Source organism: Dendrobates tinctorius, unplaced genomic scaffold, assembly GCF_039654945.1.
Source record: "Dendrobates tinctorius isolate UK_male_01 unplaced genomic scaffold, ASM3965494v1 ptg000030l, whole genome shotgun sequence".
NCBI classification, from domain to species: Eukaryota; Metazoa; Chordata; class Amphibia; order Anura; family Dendrobatidae; genus Dendrobates; species Dendrobates tinctorius.
The window spans coordinates 38,902,785-38,916,781 of NW_027361698.1; positions in this window are offsets into that span (position 1 = coordinate 38,902,785).

The window sequence follows — 13,997 nt, forward strand, 5'->3', positions numbered from 1 at the left end:
AGCAAACAGCTCGAGCTCAGTGAGGTTTGATGGAGATCGTTTGTGAACAGCAGTTTTCAGCTCTTTCCACAAATTCTGGATTGGATTCAGGTCTGGACTTTGACTTGGCCATTCTAACACCTGGATATGTTTATTTGTGAACCATTCCATTGTAGATTTTGCTTTATGTTTGGGATCATTGTCTTGTTCGAAGACAAATCTCCGTCCCAGTCTCAGGTCTTCTGCAGACTCCAACAGGTTTTCTTCAAGAATGGTCCTGTATTTGACTCCATCCATCTTCCCATCAATTTTAACCATCTTCCCTGTCCCTGCTGAAGAAAAGCAGGCCCGGGGATGATGTGTTCAGGGTGATGAGCTGTGTTGCCTTTACGCCAAACATATCGTTTGGCATTGCTGTCAAAAAGTTCGATTTTGGTTTCATCTGACCAGAGCATCTTCTTCCACATTTGGTATGTCTCCCAGGTGGCTTGTTGCAAACTTTAAATGACACTTTTATGGATATCTTTGAGAAATGGCTTTCTTCTTGCCACTCTTCCATAATGACCAGATTTGTGCAGTGTACGACTGATTGTTGTCCTATGGACAGAATGTCCCACCTCAGCTGTAGATCTCTGCAGTTCATCCAGAGTGATCATGAGCCTCTTGGCTGCATCTCTGATCAGTCTTCTCCTTGTTTGAGATGAAAGTTTAGAGGGATGGCCAGGTCTTGATAGATTTGCAGTGGTATGATACTCCTTCCATTTCAATATGATCGCTTGCACAGTGCTCCTTGGGATGTTTAAAGTTTTGGAAATCATTTTGCATCCAAATCTGGCTTTAAACTTCTCCACAGCAGTATCACAGACCTGCCTGTTGTGTTCCTAGGTCTTCATGATGCTCTCTGTGCTTCAAACAGAACCCTGAGACTATCACAGATCAGGTGCATTTATACGGAGACTTGATTACACACAGGTGGATTATATTTATCATCATTAGTCATTTAGAACATTGGATCATTCAGAGATCCACAATGAACTTCTGGAGTGAGTTTGCTGCACTGAAAGTAAAGGGGACGAATAATATTGCACGCCCCACTTTTCAGTTTTTGAATTTCCACAAAAATTTAAAATAACCAATAAATTTCGTTCAACTTCACAATTGTGTTCCACTTGTTGTTGATTCTTCACCAAAAATTACATTTGGTAGCTTTATGCTTGAAGCATGATATGTGGGAAAATGTTGAAAAGTTCCAAGGAGCCGAATACAAGGCACTTTATATTCAAGTGCACATAGTCTTACAGTTCATTGAGGACAGTCACAGACTGAATAATTTATATTATTGGGAGTTAGAGATTATAGTTAATGGGGACACAGTGCTGCTTATCACTTTATATTTTTAATGGTGCATGGCTATTAGCATATTAATGGTGGGGTTCATATCTGTTTTCAGGTGGGAGACACATGTATGTATACAATGTATGTGACCTTGTTATTTTCAGAGCTTTGACAATCATCTTGACAAGACGGGTCGTGGTTGGGAGATGACAACATGAAGGTCTGACTAGATGGAGTAAAATCAGGAGAAAGCCGCTCTAATCAGATGAGATGACAGCGGTAAGTGCCTAGATGTAGGTATTATTCTGTATCTGCACTGTGTGACTTGGAGTGATAATTTTTTTTTGTAAAATCCCTTATTCTGCATTCTCACATTTGTGTGAAATGTCCATGTGCTTCCAGTTTTTTTTCAGCGGTTGGCACACGGACTCATAAAGTATTATAGGTCCATTTACACATACAGTACATGAAAATCACGGTGTCATGGCGATACCGCAGCAGAGTGAAGCCAGAAGACCGCAGCGTCTAATTGCACCTACTCCACCAATGAGAAGAAGCACTTCTCTGGTTTATTAAATGTGTTTATTCCAGCAGAACAGGGGTTAATCGGTGATGTTGGAAATTCCTGTGTTCAGCTGTGCTCAGTTAGCCACTCCTTTCCCCTATAAAATCTGGGCTCTATTACCTAGTCCTTGTCAGACTTAGCACTTGCTTCATGACAATAGGAGAGAGAGAAGATGGTATGAGAAGGAGAGCTGGAGGAGTTATAAGTGACTATTGTTTGGCTTGTGCGATTGGTAATTCCTTAGCCTTTCCTGCTTTGCTTTCTTCCTCTTCCTACACACCCTGGTGGATTCTCTGTTATATGTGAGTGAATATTTTGCAAAGCAAAAGGTGGCTACTTTGAAGAACCTAGAATATAAGACATATTTTCAGTTGTTTCACACTTTTTTGTTAATTATATAATTCCACATGTGTTAATTCATAGTTTTGATGCTTTCAGAGTGAAACTGCAATTTTCATAGTCATGAAAATAAAGAAAACTCTTTGAATGAGGTGTGTCCAAACTTTTGGTCTGTACTGTAGTTGTAACTGATTACTCTAGTCAATGTAAAATTCCGTTACCTTGTTATAGCACTGTGCACTGAAGATCCTGTAGAGTTGCTTGCTGTATTCAAATCCTTGCGACGAAAAATCCAGGAATAAAATATTAACCCGGTTAGGGGACACTGTTGATAATCTATTTATTATTTTGATCACATTAATTTGGTCTTGTTGGTATAGACCCTTGTTTTTGCTGCGGTTTTCAGGAAGGCTATATGCGCCACTAATTTTACCTATATATATATATATATATATATATATATACAGTTAGGTCCATATAGTTGAAGTTCTGACTTTCATCTTTCATTTGAGGGTATCCACATTAAAATTGGATGAAGGGTATAGGAGTTTCAGCTCCTTAACATGTGCCACCCTGTTTTTAAAGGGACCAAAAGTAATTGGACAATTGACTCCAAGGCTATTTCATGGACAGGTGTGGGCAATCCCTTCCTTATGTCATTCTCAATTAAGCAGATAAAAGGCCTGGAGTTGATTTGAGGTGTGGTGCTTGCATTTGGAAGGTTTTGCAGTGAAGGAAACAAGCGGTCAAAGGAGCTCTCCATTCAGGTGAAACAAGTCATCCTTAAGCTGCAAAAGCAGAAAAAACCCATCCGAGAAATTGCTACAACATTAGGAGTAGCAAAATCTACAGTTTGGTACATTCCTGAGAAAGAAAGAAAGCACTGGTGAACTCATCAATGCAAAAAGACCTGGGCGCCCACGGAAGACAACAGTGGTGGATAGAGTTGAGCGATACCAGCCGATACTTGAAAATATCGGATCGGAATGGATCGGCCGATCTTAAAAAAAAGTATCGGTATCGCCGATTCCGATACCGGGAACCAATGCAAGTCAATGGGGCCAAAATATCGGAATTAAAAAAAACCCTTTCTTTCCTTGTAGGTTAATTCTACATGAAGAAAAACAACTAAGAATAATGTAGAATGTATTGTGGGAGGTGGAGGAGACATTAAAGCCATAGAGGTTTAGCCCAATCAAATGGAATAGCAGGAATTAAACTTTTTTTTTAAAGATGTTAGGAGTTACAAAGATATTGACTATGTTAGCCTCATTTATATTTTGCCAGACATGTATGTCTTCTTCTTCTTTCTTCTTTCTTCTTCTTTCTTATTCTTCTTCCTTTTTTTACCTTCTTCTTCTTCTTATTCCTTTTTTTACATTCTTCTTCTTCTTCTTCCTTTTTTTACATTCTTCTACTTCCTTTTTTTACATTCTTCTTCTTCTTCCTTTTTTTACATTCTTCTTCTTATTCCTTTTTTTACATTCTTCTTCTTCTTCCTTTTTTAAATTCTTCTACTTCCTTTTTTTACATTCTTCTTCTTCTTCTTCTTCCTTTTCTTACATTCTTCATATTCTTCTTATTCAACAATTATTATTCTACATATTCAGCTTCTTCATCTTCTTCCTATTCTTCTTCATCATATTCTTGTTTGTGTCAGGCATTCCTGTAGTTGTTATCTAGAAAAGTTAGAAGTTTACACCTTCCATTCTGCCTGTCACAAAAGATTTACAACAGGATTTGTCCGCGTTCAGTTTGGCCTGCAGCAGCAGGCCTTTTCCAGGGGCACCACGAGGAGGAACGGACTCACCCCCATACACTGCTTAGTCTTCTTCTGCTTATAAATAAGATAATATCATTTGCTCAGAGTATTAGTCTTATGCTTAATGTTCTTCTGCTTTGTTTTTTTATGCTTCTTTGTCTTCTCTCTCTTGTTGTTCTGCATCTTGGTGGTTGTCTTCCTGTTCTTTGTCCTCTTGAACCAGCTGACGGTACTGGCACCCGGAGGGGCAGCAGAAGGAACAAGAGCCAATGGCACTACCGAGAACCAGCTGACGGTGCTGGAACCCGGTTACTAAGCAGGAGGTACCTGTGCTACAAAGCACTACCAAGGACCAGCAGACGTTGCCGGAACTCGGATACCGAGATGGAGGCACCTAGGCCAAAGGCTCTGACGAGAACCAGCTGACGGTGCTGGAACCCGGAGGGGTAGCATAAGCTGCAAGAGCAAATGGAAATAGCGAGGACCAGCTGACAGTGCTGGCACCCGGAGGGGCAGCAGAAGGAATAAGAGCCAATGGCACAACCGAGGACCAGCTGACGGTGCTGGAACCCGGTTACTAAGCAGGAGGTACCTGTGCTACAAAGCACTACCAAGGACCAGCAGACGTTGCCGGAACTCGGATACCGAGATGGAGGCACCTAGGCCAAAGGCTCTGACGAGAACCAGCTGACGGTGCTGGAACCCGGAGGGGTAGCATAAGCTGCAAGAGCAAATGGAAATAGCGAGGACCAGCTGACAGTGCTGGCACCCGGAGGGGCAGCAGAAGGAATAAGAGCCAATGGCACAACCGAGGACCAGCTGACGGTGCTGGAACCCGGTTACTAAGCAGGAGGTACCTGTGCTACAAAGCACTACCAAGGACCAGCAGACGTTGCCGGAACTCGGATACCGAGATGGAGGCACCTAGGCCAAAGGCTCTGACGAGAACCAGCTGACGGTGCTGGAACCCGGAGGGGTATCAGAAGTTACCCCTGAAAAGCAAAGTTGGCATGCCGCAAGCTGGCCGCAGTTACCGAATCACACAGTCCTACAGGGGGTGCTTGTCCTACTGGCACTATGGAACAAGCCTTTCTTACCAGAACCCGCAGTCAACATAGGAAGCACCTAAACTGCTGGCACCCTAGCCTCGGCTAACCCAACCGCAACACGACATGGCAACTTGGGGTGGCAAACTGACATTGACACTTCCCGGAAACAGCAGGCAGGGCTGGAACCAAGCTGGGCAGGAGGGAGTACCCGTGCCAAAGTCAGTTATGAGCAGCAACTGGCGATGTTGGAGCCCAGGACAAGCACTTAGCAGGCTGAGGCCTGATGTGCTGTCAATTGGGAGGCAGCAGGACAGATTGCCATCAAAATAGCAGGGGAACAGCTGACGTTACTGAACCCCACAAACACAGGAGCTAGTGTTTTACTCTGTGAAGACGGCACTTCCGAGCAACAACTGGCTGTGTTGAAGCCCAGGGACAAGCACGGAGCAGGCTGAGGCTGCATTGAAGAAATTTTTACATCGGTTGTAGACTACTAATTTGAACCAAGCTCCACTTAGGCCTGTGGCTTCACTGATTTTCGTATTTCCCCTGTCCTCCAACCCCGCCAGTTACAGCTCCGAAGTGGCGTCTGCACAATCCACACTTGTTCCTGTGTTACAGGTGTTCAGTCCGGTCAGTTAATCCCCTGATGTGTGTCCGGCAATGTCGCCTGCTCTGTCCACATTCCCATAATGGGAATGTGGACAGAGCAGGCGACATTGCCGGACACACATCAGGGGATTAACTGACCGGACTGAACACCTGTAACACAGGAACAAGTGTGGATTGTGCAGACGCCACTTCGGAGCTGTAACTGGCAGGGTTGGAGGACAGGGGAAATACGAGAGACAGTGGAGCCACAGGCCTAATTGGAGCACGGTTAAAAATCAGTAGTGGTACGACTGTGTAGGCAGCAGGAGACTTTGCCATCCACACAGCAGGGGATCAGCTGACATTACTGAACCCCACTGAGACACGGGAGCAAGTATCTCTTTCCGTGTGGACGGCACTTCCGAACTACAACTGGCTGTGTTGAAGCCCAGGAAATAGGAGGGTGTAGGCAGAGGTCTACTGTATTTTGAATGAGGTGACAGCAGGAGAGACTGCCATCCACACAGCAGGGGATCAGCTGACATTACTGAACCCCACTGAGACACGGGAGAAAGTATCTCTTTCCGTGTGGACGGCACTTCCGAACTACAACTGGCTGTGTTGAAGCCCAGGAAATAGAATCATAGAATCATAGAATCATAGAATCGTAGAGTTGGAAGGGACCTCCTGGGCCATCTGGTCCAACCCCCTGCTCAAAGCAGGATTCGCTAAATCATCCCAGTCAGATGTCTGTCCAGCCTCTGTTTGAAGACTTCCATTGAAGGAGAACTCACCACTTCTTGTGGCAGCCTGTTCCACTCACTGATCACTCTAACTGTCAAAAAGTTTTTTCTAATATCTAATCTGTGTCTCCTCCCATTCAGTTTCATCCCATTGCTTCTAGTCTTTCCTTGTGCAAATGAGAATAAAGTTGATCCTTCTACAATGTGACAGCCCTTTAGATATTTGTAGACAGCTATTAAGTCTCCTCTCAGTCTTCTCTTTTGCAAACTAAACATTCCCAAATCCTGCAACCTTTCCTCATAAGACAGGGTTTGCAGACCGGTCACCATTCTGGTCGCTCTTTTCTGAACTTGCTCCAGTTTGTTGATGTCTTTTTTAAAATGTGGTGCCCAAAACTGGACACAATATTCCAGATGAGGTCTGACCAAAGAGGAGTAGAGGGAAATAATGACTTCACGTGATCTAGACTGTATGCTTCTGTTAATACATCCTAGAATTGCATTTGCCTTTTTTGCTGCTGCATCACACTGTTGACTCATATTCAGTCTGTGATCTATTAGTATACCCAAGTCTTTTTCACATGTACTGTCACTTAGCCCTATTCCTCCCATTCTATATATGTTTTTTCCATTTTTATTGCCCAGATGTAGTACTTTGCATTTCTCCCTGTTAAAAACCATTCTGTTAGTTGCTGCCCACTTCTCCAGTTTATTTAAATCTTTTTGAATCCTCTCTCTCTCTTCTCTAGTATTAGCTATCCCTCCTAGCTTTGTGTCATCAGCAAATTTAATCAGTTTACCCTCAATTCCTTCATCTAAATCGTTGATAAAGATGTTGAACAATACAGGGCCCAGGACAGAGCCCTGTGGTACCCCACTTGAGACATTCTTCCAACTGGATGTGCAGCCATTTACGACCACTCTTTGGGTCCGATCACTAAGCCAGTTATGAATCCACCTAACAGTTGCCTTGTCCATTCCATACTTAGTCATTTTTTCAATAAGGATTGTATGAGAGACTTTGTCAAATGCTTTGCTGAAGTCAAGATATACTATATCTACAGCATTTCCTTGATCCACCCAATCAGTGATACCGTCATAGAAGGAAATTAAGTTAGTCTGACATGACTTATTAGTTACAAACCCATGCTGACTCTGTTTAATCACTTCATTCTTATCCAGGTATTGACATACATGTTGTTTAATAATTTGTTCAAAGATCTTTCCTGGTATAGAAGTCAGACTCACCGGCCTATAGTTACCTGGGTCCACCTTCTTCCCCTTTTTGAAGATAGAAACAACATTTGCTCTTCTCCAGTCTTCTGGCACTTCTCCTGTTCTCCAAGAATTTTCAAAGATTATAGAGAGGGGTTCAAAAATTTCTTCTGCTATCTCCTTCAGTACTCTGGGGTGTAATTCATCTGGACCTGGAGACTTGAATTCATTTAGGCTAGCTAAGTGTTTCCTCACTATCTTTCTGTTTATAGATATCCTGGATTCTTCTATTCCCTTAATAGGACAGTGAATAACAGTTGATGTTACATTTCCTTTCTGAGAGAAAACAGATGCAAAATAGGAATTTAAAAGTTCAGCCTTCTCAACATCCTGTCTTACCATTTCATCATTTTCATCCTGTAAAAATCCTATAGCATCTTTGACTTTTCTTTTACTTTTGACATATCCCCAAAATCCTTTATTATTGCTTTTGACATCTCTTGCAAGCCTCAATTCATTTTCAGCTTTAGATAATCTGATTTGTGCCCTGCAGGTTCTGCAGACAGCATTATATTCTTCTTTAGATATGCCTCCCTCTTTCCATTTTATAAACATTTTTTTCTTCCTTTTTAGCATGTGCTTAAGTTCTGTGTTCATCCATCCTGGTTTCCTTAACTGCTTCCTATTCTTCCCTCTTTTCGGAATTGTTAACAACTGTGCTTTGAGAATTTCATTTTTCAAGATTTCCCATCCTTCCTGGACATTTTTGTCTTTAAGGATATCCAGCCATTGGATCCCTCCAATTCTCTTTCTGAATCCCTTAAAATCTGCCTTTCTGAAATCTAACCTTGATGTCTGAGTCTTCACAGGTCTTCCGCCTCTAGTTATCCAAAATTCTAAAATAGCATGGTCGCTACCTCCTAGGGTCCCAGCCACTTTTACCTCCTCAACCATTTCCTCCCTGTTTATAAGGATTAGATCCAAGGTAGCAGTTCCCCTTGTTTTCTCCCTTACCTTTTGGAAGATAAAGTTGTCAGCAAGAGAGGATAAGAATTTCCTTGACCTGTTAGTTTTGCCTGAGAGAGATTCCCAACAAATGTCTGGATAGTTGAAATCTCCCATGACAACTATGTCATATTTTTTGGAGAACTTGGCCATTTGATGCATAAAGAGTTCATCCATAGCTTCAGCTTGCACAGGCGGCCTGTAGTAAATGCCTACAATGGTGTCCTTTCCATTGTTCTGTCCTTGTATTCTTACCCAAACAGTTTCCACAGAACTCCCAGTCTCTGAAGCTTCAATCTCTGTGCAGATATACGCGTTTCTAACATACAATGCGACACCCCCTCCTCGTTTATCAAGTCTGTTTCTTGCAAATAAGTTGTATCCTTCTAGTCTTGTATTCCAATCATGTGTATTGTCCCACCAAGTTTCAGTGATTCCAATGACATCATATTTCTTTTCCTGTGTTAGTAGTTCCAATTCTCCTTGTTTGTTGCCCATGCTTTGTGCATTAGTATAGAAACATTTTAGTTTGTGATTGGTTTCTCTTTCTCCAATATTTTTATTAATTAGATTCTTTCGTCTTTGTTCTTCCTTTCCACTTCTAATAGCAGAGTTCTCAATAGCATTTGTCAGGTGTATGGCTTTTTCTGGTCTTTTGCTTCCCTTCCCATGTTGTTCTAGTTTAAAGCTCTCCTTACAAGTGTAGCAAGGCGACTTCCAAATACATGTTTTCCAGTCTTCGTAAGGTGCACCCCATCTCTAGCAAGTAGTCCATCGTATAAGTAGTTCACTCCGTGATCCAGAAATCCAAATCGTTGCTGACGGCACCATCGACGTAGCCAGTTATTCACCTGCAGAATCTTATTCCACCTCCTTGTTCCATGGCCATCCACTGGGAGGATGGAAGAGAAGACCACCTGCGCTCCCAGTTCTTTCACTTTCTTGCCTAAGTCTTCAAAGTCTCTGCAGATGGTTTCCAGGTCATTTCTTGCAGTGTCATTTGTCCCCACATGTAGTAGCAGGAATGGGTAGTCATCTGTAGGTCTGAAGAGTCCTGATATCCTGTCAGACACATCTTTAATTTTTGCACCTGGAAGACAACACATTTCTCTTGAAGTTATATCCGGTCTGCAGATAGCGGCCTCAGTTCCTCTCAACAGGGAATCCCCCATGACCACCACTCTCCGTTTCTTCTTCACAACATTTTTCTTTCTCCATCCAGGAGGACTCTGAAGGCGTACAAGGTTGCTGCTTGTTGGCAAAGTCTTATCCTGATGTATTTCTTCATTGTTTTCCTGCGTGAGAGCCTGGTACTGGTTTCTGAGCAGTATGGGTGCTGACTGCCTCCTGATCCTCCTGCTTCTCTGGGTCACATGTCTCCATTCCTCTGTTTCTTCAGGTGCACTTCGAATTTCTTCTCTTTCTGTAACATGAAGAGATAATTCTGCTCTGTCCAAGAACTCTTCACCTTCCTTAATGATCTTCAACGTAGCTAACCTCTCTTCGAGATTTTGCAACTTTTCCTCCAACAGGGACACAAGCTTGCATTTGTGGCATGTGAAGTTTGGCTTTTCCACTGGTAAGTCTGTGAACATGTAGCAAGAAATGCAGCTCACCAAATGGCTCCTGGCCTCTTCCATCTTGAGATTTCTTAAAAACGATGAAAGATGAGCGCGGTTTTTCCGATTTCCTCTTTTCAGCTGCAACGGCCAAAACCCAGTGATCGTTGAGCTCGCGGAGACTCTTCACTTATCCCAGAAGGCACTGGGAATATGCAAATGATCTCAAGACTCTTCCCCTGGTTTTCTGATTTCCTCTTTTCAGCTGCAACGGCCAAAACCCAGTGATCGTTGAGCTCGCGGAGACTCTTCACTTATCCCAGAAGGCAAGGGGAATATGCAAATGATCTCCTCAAGACTCTTCCCCTGGTTTTCCGATTTCCTCTTTTCAGCTGCAACGGCCAAAACCCAGTGATCGTTGAGCTCGCGGAGACTCTTCACTTATCCCAGAAGGCACTGGGAATATGCAAATGATCTCCTCAAGACTCTTCCCCTGGTTTTCCGATTTCCTCTTTTCAGCTGCAACGGCCAAAACCCAGTGATCGTTGAGCTCGCGGAGACTCTTCACTTATCCCAGAAGGCACTGGGAATATGCAAATGATCTCCTCAAGACTCTTCCCCTGGTTTTATAAATAAGAGGGTGTAGGCAGAGGCCTACTGTATTTTGAATGAGGTTACAGCAGGAGAGACTGCCATCCACACAGCAGGGGATCAGCTGACGTTACTGAACCCCACTGAGACACGGGAGCAAGTATCTCTTTCCGTGTGGACGGCACTTCCGAACTACAACTGGCTGTGTTGAAGCCCAGGAAATAGGACAGTGTAGGCAGAGGCCTACTGTATTTTGAATGAGGTGACAGCAGGAGAGACTGCCATCCACACAGCAGGGGATCAGCTGACATTACTGAACCCCACTGAGACACGGGAGCAAGTATCTCTTTCCGTGTGGACGGCACTTCCGAACTACAACTGGCTGTGTTGAAGCCCAGGAAATAGGAGGGTGTAGGCAGAGGCCTACTGTATTTTGAATGAGGTGACAGCAGGAGAGACTGCCATCCACACAGCAGGGGATCAGCTGACATTACTGAACCCCACTGAGACACGGGAGCAAGTATCTCTTTCCGTGTGGACGGCACTTCCGAACTACAACTGGCTGTGTTGAAGCCCAGGAAATAGGAGGGTGTAGGCAGAGGCCTACTGTATTTTGAATGAGGTGACAGCAGGAGAGACTGCCATCCACACAGCAGGGGATCAGCTGACATTACTGAACCCCACTGAGACACGGGAGCAAGTATCTCTTTCCGTGTGGACGGCACTTCCGAACTACAACTGGCTGTGTTGAAGCCCAGGAAATAGGAGGGTGTAGGCAGAGGCCTACTGTATTTTGAATGAGGTGACAGCAGAAGAGACTGCCATCCACACAGCAGGGGATCAGCTGACATTACTGAACCCCACTGAGACACGGGAGCAAGTATCTCTTTCCGTGTGGACGGCACTTCCGAACTACAACTGGCTGTGTTGAAGCCCAGGAAATAGGAGGGTGTAGGCAGAGGCCTACTGTATTTTGAATGAGGTTACAGCAGGAGAGACTGCCATCCACACAGCAGGGGATCAGCTGACGTTACTGAACCCCACTGAGACACGGGAGCAAGTATCTCTTTCCGTGTGGACGGCACTTCCGAACTACAACTGGCTGTGTTGAAGCCCAGGAAATAGGACGGTGTAGGCAGAGGCCTACTGTATTTTGAATGAGGTGACAGCAGGAGAGACTGCCATCCACACAGCAGGGGATCAGCTGACATTACTGAACCCCACTGAGACACGGGAGCAAGTATCTCTTTCCGTGTGGACGGCACTTCCGAACTACAACTGGCTGTGTTGAAGCCCAGGAAATAGGAGGGTGTAGGCAGAGGCCTACTGTATTTTGAATGAGTTTACAGCAGGAGAGACTGCCATCCACACAGCAGGGGATCAGCTGACGTTACTGAACCCCACTGAGACACGGGAGCAAGTATCTCTTTCCGTGTGGACGGCACTTCCGAACTACAACTGGCTGTGTTGAAGCCCAGGAAATAGGAGGGTGTAGGCAGAGGCCTACTGTATTTTGAATGAGTTTACAGCAGGAGAGACTGCCATCCACACAGCAGGGGATCAGCTGACGTTACTGAACCCCACTGAGACACGGGAGCAAGTATCTCTTTCCGTGTGGACGGCACTTCCGAACTACAACTGGCTGTGTTGAAGCCCAGGAAATAGGAGGGTGTAGGCAGAGGCCTACTGTATTTTGAATGAGTTTACAGCAGGAGAGACTGCCATCCACACAGCAGGGGATCAGCTGACGTTACTGAACCCCACTGAGACACGGGAGCAAGTATCTCTTTCCGTGTGGACGGCACTTCCGAACTACAACTGGCTGTGTTGAAGCCCAGGAAATAGGAGGGTGTAGGCAGAGGCCTACTGTATTTTGAATGAGGTGACAGCAGGAGAGACTGCCATCCACACAGCAGGGGATCAGCTGACGTTACTGAACCCCACTGAGACACGGGAGCAAGTATCTCTTTCCGTGTGGACGGCACTTCCGAACTACAACTGGCTGTGTTGAAGCCCAGGAAATAGGAGGGTATAGGCAGAGGCCTACTGTATTTTGAATGAGGTGACAGCAGAAGAGACTGCCATCCACACAGCAGGGGATCAGCTGACATTACTGAACCCCACTGAGACACGGGAGCAAGTATCTCTTTCCGTGTGGACGGCACTTCCGAACTACAACTGGCTGTGTTGAAGCCCAGGAAATAGGAGGGTGTAGGCAGAGGCCTACTGTCTTTGTAATGCGGAGACAGCAGGAGAGACTGCCATCTCCACAGCAGGGGAACAGCTGGCAGTGCTGAACCCCACTAACACTCTAACGAATGTGTTTGGCTCTGTGGAGACGACACTTCTGAACACCAACTGACGCTGTTGGAGCCCAGGATTAGGCGAGGAGCAGGCTGTGGCCTACTGGATTTTGGCAGGTGAAGGCAGCAGGAGACTTGCCATCTCCACAGCAGGGGAACAGCTGGCAGTGCTGAACCCCACTAACACTCTAACGAATGTGTTTGGCTCTGTGGAGACGACACTTCTGAACACCAACTGACGCTGTTGGAGCCCAGGATTAGGCGAGGAGCAGGCTGTGGCCTACTGGATTTTGGCAGGTGAAGGCAGCAGGAGACTTGCCATCTCCACAGCAGGGGAACAGCTGGCAGTGCTGAACCCCACTAACACTCGAACGAATGTGTTTGGCTCTGTGGAGACGACACTTCTGAACACCAACTGACGCTGTTGGAGCCCAGGATTACGCATGCCGCATGCAGAGGCCAATGGGCAGCGGTTTTTATGGAGGTTGTGGACTACTACTGATTCTAACCATGCTCCACTTAGGCCTCTGGCTCCACTGTCTCTACTATTTACCCTGGCCTCCAACCCCGCCAGCTACATCTCTGAAGTGGCGTCAGCACAATCTACACTTGTTCCTGTGTTACTGGTGCTCAGTCCCGTCAGTTGATCCCCTGATGTTTGTCCGGCAAGTTCGCCAGCTCTGTCCTCATTCCCACTACTGGTTATGGGAATGTGGACAGAGCAGGAGACCTTGCCGGACACACATCAGGGGATAAACTGATGGGACTGAGCCACAGGAACACAGGAACAAGTGTAGATTGTGCTGACGCCACTTCAGAGATGTAGATGGCGGGGTTGGAGGTCAGGGGAAATAGTAGAGACAGTGGAGCCAGAGACCTAAGTTGGGCACGGTTAAAAATCAGTAGTGGTTTGAATGTTGATGGAGCTGGTGACTTTGCCGTCCACACAGCAGGGGATCAG